Source organism: Myxine glutinosa, unplaced genomic scaffold (assembly GCF_964187855.1).
Source record: "Myxine glutinosa unplaced genomic scaffold, kmMyxGlut1.1 SCAFFOLD_664, whole genome shotgun sequence".
Lineage (NCBI taxonomy): Eukaryota > Metazoa > Chordata > Myxini > Myxiniformes > Myxinidae > Myxine > Myxine glutinosa.
Window position 1 is genome coordinate 134,880 of NW_027616759.1, and position 13,670 is coordinate 148,549.

Below are 13,670 nucleotides of genomic sequence, written 5' to 3' on the forward strand. Positions count from 1 at the left end.
CATAAAAAAAAAAAAAATGGACGCATTGTGTGCCTTTTTATTATTGCAAATAGGCCGCCAGCAAAGAAGAAAGACAACAACTGGAAGAATACCAATGGCCAGCAGAGGGAGCCGAAGAGGAAGACCAGCACCAGGGTTCGTTGGTTTATTTTTATTATGAACTGTGATGACTGTGCACCGATTGGTGCTTGATGGTGTTTTGGTGTTTTGGTGCGGTTTGTTTTGTAAATACAAGTAGCGTCATTGTAAATAATGCACCCCCACCGTAAGTGTTTAGTTTGATAACCATTCCGCGATTCGGTTAGCTGTGGGCGTGAGTGTGTTCGGCAGGGTGCAATGGAGCAGCGGGACATATTTCTTTATGTTTTAAAACTGTCACACTCAGGGTCAGGTTAAATGTAGAGGGAACTACACCTACGTGCCACACTAAAGGTAAAAGTTAATAGGCCCGGGATGTGCCTAAGAGGAGGAGGGTGCAGTGTTGTGGACAGGAGAATTGTGTTTTTTTTTTTTGTTGTTGTAAAGTATCACCCTCCTTCCTCCATTTGTTGTGTATAAAGGTCAAAGGTCGTTCCATAGTTATTCCATACACCACACATAGCCAATCATAGATTTCCTCCTTGTTCGGTAGTTATCTCCTTATTATGTGTATTAGATTAAGGCTGTGTCTTTCATTAATTAACACTCCATTGCACCGAAGTGGAATAAGGTAGATTCCCTGCACATCCCCCTTTCATCAATTGCCAACTGCACTGGGCGGTTTGCTGCATTCTGCCGCGGCTGTGGGGTGGTGGTTTTTCGCTGCAAGACTCCATTAGCCACGAGGTCATCTCGGAGCGGGGGGTGGGAGGAGTCAGCCCAGCGCCGGGAACAAGGCGTGGCCTTGCCAACGCCTCCTCTGGGGGCGGGATCGGTGGGCCCTCGCGGCCAATCAGGGCCGAGGCGAGCTCGCCGATGGGCGTGACCTGGAGGCCGGCGGCTTGATCGCCCCAGGGGCAATAAAAGCACATGCGGAAGCCTTTGGGGGTGAGCTCAGACAGGGAGAGAGAGAGAGACGCAGCAGAAGCAGTACCACGCAGCTTTGACTCCACCAGGCAGCTTTGACTCCACCAGGCAGCTTTGACTCCACCAGGCAGCTTTGACTCCACCAGGCAGCTTTGACTCCACCAGGCAGCTTTGACTCCACCAGGCAGCGTTGGCTCCACCAGGCAGCTTCGACCCGTTACCCCACAGGAACCAGGATCGGTGGCATCGGTGGCCGTCGAGGTCCAGCCCGGCGTCCCGTGCGGGATCAAGCCCGAACCATCTGCCCCAGCTGAACCTTCCTCTCTCCTTCCAGTCCTTCAGTCCTGCCATTCCATCCTTCTGTGTACCATCCTTCTGGCGCAAAAGTTCTGGCATTCCATCCTTCTGGCGCAAAAGTTCATGGGGTTCTTCAATATTTTCAAGCTCATCAACACGGAGAGGCCAAGATAAACCCACTTCTTCTGTAAACTTCTTTCTCAGACGCCTTGCAACATTGTTTAGTAACTGTTCATCATTTATTCCCCAAGAATAAATGGCTGCTTCAATGTAACTTCCACCAGCAGATGCATCATAGACAATTGTGCTCTGGTTCTTGTGGAAACGATCATGGAATCCAATGTTGTCTTTGAATTCATTTTGAAGCATTTGTTTTATAGTGCTGGTTTTCATCACAGTTTCAAAACCAAAGTTTGCACTCATTTGGTTATAATCAACCAGAAGACCCTGTAATGTTCTTGGCTCATTCATCTCCAGCACAACTGTACGGACATGCCTAAAAAACATCTGTCTAACCTCTGTAAGTCGCACGTTCTGTAAGTGCATTCGGTCACCAGATGAATCAGAATGTTTGTAGTGAGGCTTCACATACTTCAACCAGCAGGAACGATGATAGCGTATTTCTGACGCAAAGGGATCAGGGGTAGAATCTATGACAGTTAAAATTCTTTCTCTCATCTGGTCATCTTCCAAGTGTATTGTATGTGACTTGAAGGTGTTCCACGCATTCAACTGTTGGATAATACATAATGTTTTGGAATTTTTCAAGTCTTCTGGTTTCATACACCAAATGCACAGATTCTTTTCATGAAGGAGACCTGTGCTACGTGAAGATCGTCCAGCTTGCTGCTCGTCTTTTGCATGCGTTTCTTGTGTGTCCACTGTTTGTTGTTTCTGTTCTTGATCTCTTTTTCTTAATGCTTGTTGAAGTCCACGTTGAGCTGCCAATGCAGTCCTGCATGCCTTATGAAAATAGACACCATTCGGTCCTGCATCCCAATTGACTGAATCATAAACAGTTCCAAATTTATGCAACCCTTTCCAATCTTGTGCTTTGCCCTTCATGCGTTCCCATGCTTCAGGAGAAATGTTGCTTTTATCTTCATCGCATTGTTCATTACACAAATTACATAGTCCAGATATTTCCTCTCGTTTTCTTTTTCTGTTTGGTTGAGGCTTCAGTACTGGTGTTGACTTTGGTGCTGACATTGTTCCCAGAAGATCTAAAATATAAAAATACAGAGCAGATGTTAGTCTTGATCCTATGGGGATCATAATCATATTTACTTTACATCAATACACAGAAGAAATGTTTGTAAAAATTACTAGTATGTGGACGTCATGAAACAGAACAAATGACTACCAGATATTCACAGCCCATCATCATCATTTACCTATGCACTTTATATGGTACACAATATTATACATGTGCTCTAAAGAAAAATGATACACATAATTAAAAATCATTATTTTGTTTTAAAAATAGAGTGTTTCAATTGTTCGTGACGTTTCGGTGACAAACATTTAATAATTTCTTATCCATGGGTTTGGGAAAAAAATTGATGTTTTTGGCTAATTTATGTTAACCTTTTGCCAGCCATTTTGAAATTTCAAGGTTATGGCAACCACCTTTACTTTTAAAAGTTGCTTATTTGAATTTGCCATGTCAGAAAACATATTATTAGACACTAAAATCATTAGAATCGGACAATGTTAACTGTGTTGGTGAATTTGACCGCCAGTCAAAAGTGCGTTGACCTTTCGACGTTTTTGACCATAGCGCCCTCATTTAAGGTCGGAGGTATAACAAACTATACATTTCTGGAATCCTCATGACTAGACGAGTAATTTGATATGCATATCGACACGATTGGAATATATTTGAATTTTGACCCCTGTTTGACCTTTGTTGACCCTTCCCGGAAATGCCTGACATTTTCAAGGGGGCAGCCCAAGTCAAAATTGTTCGGTATTCATCAGGGAACACAAAAACACTTTCAAACCTTTGTTCCCAGAATTTGGTCACGGGACCTACAGGCTGGTCTCCTACTATGATGTTCTTTCTGGACAGCAAAGGTTTCCTCCTGGCACACCTCCCATGCAGATCAAATTTGTGCAGCCTCTTTATAATGGTAGACTCGTGGACTTTGACATCAACAGTGGCAAGAGCTACCTGTAGGTCCCCTGATGACATTCTGGGGTTCTTAGAGACTTCTTTCAGCATCTTGCGGTCTGCTCTCGGGCTGAACTTGCTGGGGCGGCCTGGCCTGAACAAGTTGGCAGTTGTTTGGAATCTTCTCCACTTGTAGATGATCTTCCGGACAGTCGAATAATTGATTTAAATTTGTTTGGAGATCTTTTTAAATCCCTTCCCAGACTCGTAGGCATCCATAACCTTCTTTCTGAAGGCCTCAGAGAGCTCTTTTGATCTAGGCATGGTGACGCCGCACACTTCAACAACAAAGAGCGAACCAAACTAAATGTCTGAGGTTTAAATAAGACACGTTCCTCCAAGATCCTCTCTAACGATGTTCTAATCATTTGCACCTGAGCCGGTGCACCTGATTCTAATTTTATGTATTTGAAGTAGTGATAAATGTAGGGGTGTACTTACTTTTTCCACATGAGAAATTAGCATTTTTGTTTATTTAAATTATACAACAGACTACAAAATGTAAATGCTTCATGATATTTGTTATATTATATCACCTTTATCTGTCAATATTGTTGAAATGAAGATCTAATAGCTGTATGTTGAAATATGTTGAAAAAGTCAAAACTTTACATGGGGTGTATTTACTTTTTCATGTGACTGTAGACTTGCAGTTGGGAGTATAATCAAACCAAATCCATGGGAAGTTCTTTAACCTGAAATTGAACAATTACGAGCTCAACGTTTCGGTTAACGACATGTGACAAGCCACATGCATCCACTAACCTTTCTCAAGAGTGATAAAAATTATCTCAAATCCACCTATATACCCAAAAGTGGGGGTGGGCAAAACCGGACAGCCAATCAACGCGTGTATCATGTCGCCCAAGAATTCTGACCTTGCCAAATCCAAAAAAAAAAACATTCACACATTTAAGGATCAAACAAAACAATCATGTAGCCCCATTGGATTGCAACCCAAATGTTCTGATAAGATCAGAGAATAATCGGTCACTTTCATTAAAATCAAACACAATTCGGGATTATCCGTGTGCGTAAGATTAATGTAATAAATAAGTTTGCACTGTGACAGGGAGGGGAAGCCTGGGGGTAAAGATTGTCCTGATAGAAAAGCTGGGTTATGTGTTATGTGGAATCCCCAATCAAATTCAGGGAGTCCCTGGTTAGTTTGTGCAAGAGTGGTCCAAACGCTAACGACAAGTCCACCACCTCCTGCATGATGAATGTGACTGTTTCTTCTGCGTGCTTAGCCTCCAGAATCCGTCTTCTGGTCCTGTTCTCTGGGTTGAACCCAAAATGCTAACCCTATCCCACAGGGGTGTGTGCCCTGCCTTGAGACCATGTTTGGCAATGGCAGACTTGTTGGGATAATTGCATTCAAAGGCCTTGCATTGTTCAGCAATACACGAGCCTGAGGTCCTCCCCATCTCTCACACATATTCAGCTTCACAACCACAGGGTTCACAACCACAGGGTCACAACCACGGTATGCGGTTCGCTCCTATCTACTTTCTTAACAACCTTCTTGAGGAGGGTCAGTCATTTAAAGTCATGGGTCTCACTATCAGCTATGATCCTTTTTGGGCAAACCACAATTTAAATTGGGCCTCCAAAGCCAGCCTCGAACTGGACATCCTCCATCATACAAAGTCCTTCCTTGGCACACCTGAATTCTTGTCCACCTACAAGGCTTTCATCTGGAGCTTGGATTACTGCTCTCCCCTCTGGGTCCCCCCCCTGCCTCACATCTTGCTCAGCTTGATGCTGCGGAAACCATGGCCTTCAAGATCATTGGAATCTCTGATGCTGAAGCTGAGTCAATGGGCTTATCACTTTGCCATCGCAGACATTTCGGTGGTTTCTATTTTCTACCGCCTCCTTTATGGTCTTGCGCCCTCTTCTCTGTCTGTGCTTCCCCCTCCCCTCCCAAGCATCTGTGGTATTGTCGAGGAAGTGGTGTGAGACTCAAGACTCCAATGATGTCACAGGTTTACGAAAGATCACAATTTTATTAACTGGTAGTTCACTTCATTCCAATACCAAATAATACCGTTTAACTCAATGGACCAGGTAACTCTATCCGCATAGTCCCTCTTTCGTGGCTGCAGCGCCGTACTCCTGGTACGCGTTCATTCCGTCGGGCAGGGCTTCTGAGGATGAGTGCCCTTTGACTCGATGTCTCTTCTGTTTATATGGGCAAACTTCAGTTAATCCTCTGTGCGCTGAAATCGTAATCCCTTCTCCGCAGCAATGTTACTCGGTCGCCTCACTGGCACCAGCTCGCTCCCCTCCTGCTGCGAGTTCCATTTACCAAACAATAGGGGGGTGCTCCAGCCTGGGGCTGTGACCAGGTGGACAAGAGATTACCATGTTCGTGCACATTCCTGACATTCATTTACGAAATCGTCTATCTGCTTCGTTACATTTCCACAATTCCCTCATCTTTTTGTTTTTGTTTATATTAACCATTAATCTAAACATCAATATAAGTAAACAATCAATCACTGCAAGTAAACATCAATACAAGTATAAGTAAATAATCAATCACTGCAAGTAAACATCATTATAAGTATAAGTAAATAATCAATATCTACAAGTAAATATCAATACACGTATTCAAACCATAACTTTGGTAATCAAATTCCCTTAGGCATACACCGTCATCCTGCAAGAATCACAAAACATTTCGTTGGTCATTGACTCCTTCCATATTGTTCAATCTATTGCATTTGCATCACAAATATCTTTTCAAAACAACACTTCACCATCACCAAGATACAACAATTTCACTTCATTTTCAAGTTTTGTAAAGCATCTGCACCATCTGGCAAAAACGTTTGCCTCCACACAAATGTTGACTTTGTTTGAAAGGAAGGGCTGATCACTTATGTTTGAATCCAGGTATGAAACATTTTCTCCTAATGTCTTCATAGCGCCTGCACTACTTCGTGTAGGATTTCGCTGTTGTGGTAACATTGCGGGGTCATAGACTGACCCTGCTCTCCATGTAGCATTCTTGCCACTTTTTGCTGTAAACCATAGTAATTCCTGAACAAGGCCTTCACCCAGTTGTAGTCGACTTGCCTCCTCCCTCATTGTGAGTGGGCAGCAAGTATTGGTGTGACGTTGATTGGCCAGCAAGATGTGGAACAGGGATGCCGGATGCATCCACAATGATGTTGGGACCATGGTGTTCAGTTCATCCATGGTCCATACCAGGAGTGGCCCGCAGAATCGTGCACAGCTGTTGTGAAAAGGCACAGCCATTGGTTTGCAGCTCCATGCTGGCTCCCCGGAAGTTGGTGAAGTAATAACATATGTCCCCGCATTTCACAGAGGTTGCAGGTAAGGTGTCGTTGTCCTGCAACTTCTGATGTGATGAATGTTCCAAGCCTTCGAACAAGAGTAAGTGATCGCCTTTCTTTCATATTGTTACAGATCGCGGTTTAGGATGTTAGTTACCGAGCGGTTTGGTATTTAACCGCGACCTAACAGGATCCCCGACTCACCCGATTCCACCCAAACGTTGGCCGGGTCGCACCACAGCTAGTCAATAGGGAAAAGACAAAGGCGACGAATGCAAAGAGGAAAAAAGGAATAAAACGAGAAGACGTACAGACAAGTAATGGGATTTATTATTTACACAAGCAAAATGGAGCAATCAAGGCTTATTTACAACACATAAGACGCAGGTGACACAGTGCAAATACTAGCTTATAGTTATACAGACTTAACTTATTCCCAGGACAGAACAAACAAAGACACTGACTCACGCGGGGAATTGCAGAGTGGATTGCTGCAAGGAGGTGTGTGGCTGGAGTGGGGGGGACGGCACGGAGCTGGCTGGAGCTTGATCCCGCACGGGACGTCGGGCTGGACCTCGACGGCCGCTGATGCCCCCGGGCCTGTCGTGTGCGCGGGATCACGGGTCGGAGCTGCTTGGTGGAGCCGATGCGCTGGTGGGGGGGTCTGGCGTGACGGGTTCTCTCCTCCTCACGCGCTCTTGCTCTGATGACCCAGCTCTGTTTCGTCCCTCCTTGTCTCAACTCAAAGTGCATCTCCCCTCTGTAAAAACGCATCTCGCCGTGGGTTATATAGGCCCCGCCCCTCAACCTTTGCGAACCTCCCCCAAACGTTCTCTCCCCGCCCTCTCAAGCCAAACCCCTTGTTCAGGGTTGGTCGAGTGGGGCTGGATCACTCCTCCCCTCTCTGACGAGGTGGGGACCCGCCTTCCTTCCCCCAAACCTGCCTCGTGGTCAATGGCGGATGAAGGGAAAACCGCCCAACATGCAGTTGGCAATTCGAATTGCAATTGACGGAAAGGGGGGAATGGAAGTGTTGGGAGTGGGAATGAAGGGAATCTATCTCTTTCACTGGTGCAATGGAGTATTTCAATTAATGGAAGACACAGCCTTACACTAATACACATAATAAGGATATAACTGTCAAAAAAGATATATCGTGTCCTGCATGTATGTTTTATGGACTAACTACGGGAACGCCCTTTTGACCTTTATACAACCACAAACGGAGGGAGGAGGGGTGATATTTTACAACAACCTTTTACAACAACATTTTACCACAACAATAAAAAAAAAAACATTCTCATATCCACAACAATATGTTGCAGTGTGATCCAGGCAAATGGTCACATAAATTTCCTTGGTGAAGGTAAGCATCCATCTCCAAGTTACACGGGAGAATGTCTTCATCATTCTTTGAGAAAGAGGGTGTATGCCACGTTTAACTTCATTTTTTTAGCCACAAATTTTCTTTCTCGAACTTCTTCCCAATTCCGTTAGCACCCCCTTCAAATGTGATCTCGTCTTATCCTTATGCTCAGTCACATCTGAATCTGCTTTCCACACACACTGACTCAGATAGGGTACATCTTACCATGAAATCAGCATAATCATGTGTATCTTCCGACAGTTTCACATTCAACAATTTGTTGTTTTTCCTTAACACAAAAAAGTTATATTCATTTATATGCGTCACACAAATAATATTCAATCAGGTATGTATTTGACTACTAAACTAAGAATAGCATCAACAATTGCTTTCAGGTTAATATAGTTCAAAAATTAACTCATGCAGGTATTTTAGCACTACTCTAAGAAAATAAATTGTATATGATTACAATCACAAACGGGAATATCTAATTCCCAATAACAATTTTCCCAAACCAACAAATTAAGCATAATGTATTATTACCATAATTCCTCTCCACTTTTTCTTTTCCCTTTTTTTTTTTTTTTTTCTAACAGTGTGTCACTCGTGGTGATATGAGTTCACTGATATTGTAATTGACACAACTCGTAACATTGTCGTTATGCCATTATCTTAATTCTACTGTATTCATTTGCAACATCACTTGATTTAATCTTTTAATCTCAGTATTTATGTCGCCATAAAAGTCTTCCTTTTCTGGTTCCACATTTCTTTCCTCATTTGTCACTTCATGCGTTATCATCGTGTTGTTGGTTGCCTTATTCAGACACACCATCACTAAGGCTTTCAAGCAAGCCACCACTAAAACAATTGCCAAAATAACTACTAAACCAACAAACAAGTCTGCTACTCCTTGTATATATTCATACCTATGACATAATTATATGTCGATGACATTCAACATTATATACCAAACTAACAAGCTTCCTAAAAGGTAAATAAAGAAAATCCCTTAATATGTAACATAAATCAGATTATTTGTCTTACCCTGATCCCCCTATCTCACGGGGTTGAACTCAATCCCCTGATCATGAGTGTAGTTGTGATACATTTTTCACTCATGTTGTATTAATATCAGCAGGTAATTGTATGTCATGTAGGCAAATAAATGTCACTATCCCAAGTAGGAATATCACATGTTGAAAATGTAATGTTTATCAATGCAAGGGGTGTTAAAATGTAATTCAAATGACTGTAAATCACGACTATCATTTATCTGCCACTGAATGTTCTGCTGGGCTGCTAGGTGCAGCCTCATTTTCTGTGGGATCGTCCACCTTAGCCCCATGTGCTTGTTTGCAATGAGGGGCATGAATCCAACTTTCTATTTTGGGTCCATATTTTTTCCTATTCTTATCAATCTCCTATGGTTTATCATTTCGTTCCAAGATACCGCAACCAAAGGTTTTAACCAAAGCCCTACCAAACTATTTCCAATTTGAACAAAAAATGCCAGTGAAACAATGATTCGAAGAATTAACTTCAAGGGGTCAATAAATTTATTTAATAGCCAGATCTAATTTTCCCATCCAATAGTTTGCCTTGCCACATGTCATATTATAACACTTTAATAAACCTTCGAAAAATGTTTCCGATCTCAACAAATTTCCTTTTTACAAATAGCCATGTGTAACTTACGTATTTAACTACAATTTCCTCTCAATTTGTTTGGCCTAACTGGCCGCAAAGTGGCTGCCAGCATGCAGTACCGTTTTTTATCTACCAAGGAAGTGCTCGTCCACACAAGACCTCTACCAAAATGTTTGTAAAAACAAATCTGGGATTTCCGATTTCATGGATGCACTCTCAGGACATTTTCAGGCTGCTGTTAACAATCCACTATGATAAATTAATTCCTTTACCCACAATCAAATAATTAGTACAAATTGAGGATATTATCCATCTGACATTCATTTATAGATTCATTATGTTGAATCTAATATATATATATATATTTTTTTTTTCCCAATAATTTCACACTGGTGTAAGGAAGAGCAATAGCTCTCATAAGTCTTAGTAATATCGTAGTTAATTTACCCAGCATCGAAGAATTTATTTACTATCCATTCTCATCTGTTAACCAGTGACTTTGTTTGAACTCCAGAACTCAAAACTCACAATAGTTCAAACCAGCAAAATTTCCTTTACTATTTTCCCATATCATCTATGCCTTATACACATCCATACATACAGCCCAATTTATATTCTGATAAAATTCAAGTTTATATATATATAAAATCCGTGAGCGGAGTACTCTGGGAATTCAGTGTAAGACCTCTCCAAAATTTGGCTAATTTTGTACTCCCGCATTTTTTAATGAAGCTCATATCCATAAATAGCTTTGATTCTCATATAAATTCTATCACAATGGAATCCCAAGATTACTTCCAATTTTTTACTATTAATGAATAGCTGCTCATAACTCAGCAAATCAAATCTTTATTCTCCATCTCCCTTGACAAAAGTGATAATTTTCATAATCAAATTATATTTCTATTTTTTTTATTTTATGAATTCTCTCGATATGCGATCCCATCCCCATGGAACTATCTATTTTTCAGACAAGGCACACTGTCGGTGTCAACAATCTTGTAAGATTGATACACAAAAACAAAAACACTGACACACAAAATACCCACACACACATGCATTATGCGTATTTGTTTGCGTTGGAACCCTTATTTACAGATCCGGATGGGTGTCAACTTTATTTCAATTTCTCAAAATTTGTCCTTCAATTTTATAAGCGCTAATACACAAATGGACCAAAAAGTTTATTCTTAGAAAACCCCTATGACGTCACATTGACATTACCCTTTCAGTTCCCACAATAATTTATCCAAATTTGACTACCCACCCATTTGTATGTCAGTCGACCACTGACCTATCAATCGTGTGGAACAATAGTCCGAAATTCCCACCTGATCATGATGTGACTTGTCACTTGGTTTGCCAAAAAAATTGCAAAGCAATTGTTCCAAACTTTGTAAATTTAAAATTTTGTGCCCAACATAAAAGATCCAATTTCGGCATTTGATCAATTAATTATCAATTTGCTTACAAGCAAAAGAAAAATGAATAATTCTTGCTCCGAAAACTTTTCAGACCCAAGAATCATCGACAGTTATTCATGTTTGTCCAGTAGTCTAATTTGTTGAGGCCAATCGTCATTTGGGATTTGTCGCAATGAAGGCCTAATCATTGTCTGAGGTATCGGTCAGCACTGGTACCCTTGATCTTGGTTTACCCTATGAACTTGTCTTCCTTTTGGTATACGGACATCCTCTTTTCCAATGTCCCATCCGTCCACACTTGAAACACCGGTTTCTGTCGTTGCCTGGTCTGTGCACCTGTGCACTTGTATTGCTGGGCTGCATCTCTACATCCCTGAGTTGCCACTGCAATCTCTCGTTATCTTCTGAAACACGAAAAAATTCTCTGTACCATCCTTTTTGGGGAGACAACTGGAAATCAGATGGGACAACTGTCACTTTCATTCCTAATTTCGAGGGCAGTTGTGCATTTGTCTCCTCCACTGTATCCTGTATCCTTTTTATTTTAAGTTCTAGATCCGTTATCCGTTCTTGCTGTTCCCGTTGCCTGGATTCACCATCCCAAAGATGGAATGCGAGCCAGTCTACCGTTAGATTCTGTCTCTTCCTGGCTTTCAATCTTTGTTCCAATCTTTCCAATCGACTTCGCTCAAATGTACCATCTCTTGGAAACTCCTCATTATGTCCCTTTCTCCACAAATACCAATTCTCGACCTGCCTTATAGCTTCGGCACCATAACGGTCATACATATGATGTGTACAAGTACCTTTTTGTGGAATCTCTGGTTGTCCTTGTGTATTCTTGCAGGCTCCATTTCCCATTTTGCCTTTTATCAAAGTAGCGTTGGATGTGTTGTAGTTTGTTCCTCTAAAGCTTCACTCGTACCTCCAGGAAGGATCTCTCCACCTGTTCAAATGGTGATTTCCAGAGAATCTCTCTCACCTGTGGCTTTTGCACAATCCAATCTCACAGATCAGTATTTGCAGATGAGCCAGAGGGTCAGTATGAAATGGGTGAATCCTCAGGTGTCCGCTCTGTTGAAGGGGAAATCACACAATGGTAACCGCACATATATCTATATATAAACTCACCACCTTGCTCAATTTTCCAAGGTTGTCTTCTGTTGATAATATCTCACAAAGATATCAAAGCTTCTTTCTTGAGACCGCATTTTCATCAATCAAACGCTCAATATATTCAATTCAATTTATTCAGTTCAATTTATTCAGTTAAATTTATTCAATTAAATTTATTCAGTTCAATTCAATTATTCAATTTCAATTAATTTATCAATATTCATCAATAAATCAAATTAATCCTTTTGGATGACTCCTTGCATAAGCCCTTTCCCCAATGATGTCAGGACAGGTCCATCCATTGACTGAGATCGAAGCGCATCGGTCGTCACCTCTGGTTCATACCTCATGTCAATTGATGAATCACCGTTCTGTCCTAGGGTCATATCTGACATATTTCCCCATTTTGCCTGGTCTCCACAAATTTTATTTGCAACCACTAAAGGCAACTCATCCTTCATTCGTGAGACCGCCAAAATGGATGGCAGATATTAAAGTTCTTTGGGAAAAATATCTCATCATTTTTTTCTTTTAATAGTACCCAAATCTCTTGGCAATATAAATTTCATAAAACTCCTGAAATAAGACTGTAAAATTCCTTCAATCATGCTAAATTTTGAAACTCCATCGCTTGTAACACCCAATTTATCCCATAGGTCTTGAAAGTTCTTTCCCAAGTTCCTGCAATCATTCTGCATTTGAACCCTATGATATCATTCATAATAATCATCATGATTTTATAGTCATGGTCCTATCACCATCATCTATTTAAAACGAACATTTCCTTTATCACCACAGCTATGTGGTATAATCAACAATATAATAAAACTGTACATAGCACCAGGCTACCTCATGGCCACTTAGTATACCTATTGACAATAAGTCATAACAATATCGAATAATCATTGAACAATTAAAATCGCTTCCACTGCTCCAGCCGCAGCATTCGTCATTTTGTCTGCTCATCCGCGTGACCAAAACGAAATAAAGGGAGCTCAACCATTACACAGCGCTTTTAATGGCGCATGCCATAGGAACTCAATGCAATTTCGACTCGGCCAGAAAACGAGCAAATTTTGCAGGATGTTAACTGGAATTAGTCGTGAAAATATATCCAAAATACACAAAAATACACACCCACAAAAATAAACAACAAAACCCAAACAAACCCAAGGTCGACCATATTGCACAATTAAATTACACATTAAATTATTCATTAAATTACTCATTAAATTACTCATTAAATTACTCATTAAATTACACCATTTCAGCATCGTATTGATTGCTGAAATGTTCATGGGTTTAAACACACCTTAAAAGAGGTATGCTTTGTG

General features: G+C 41.2%; 1 pseudogene; it reads left to right on the forward strand.

The window, feature by feature from the left end:
• Window positions 1-4,963: 4,963 nt before the first annotated feature.
• Window positions 4,964-13,670, forward strand: part of LOC137417273 (spectrin beta chain, non-erythrocytic 1-like) — a 54,152-nt pseudogene continuing 45,445 nt past the window's right edge.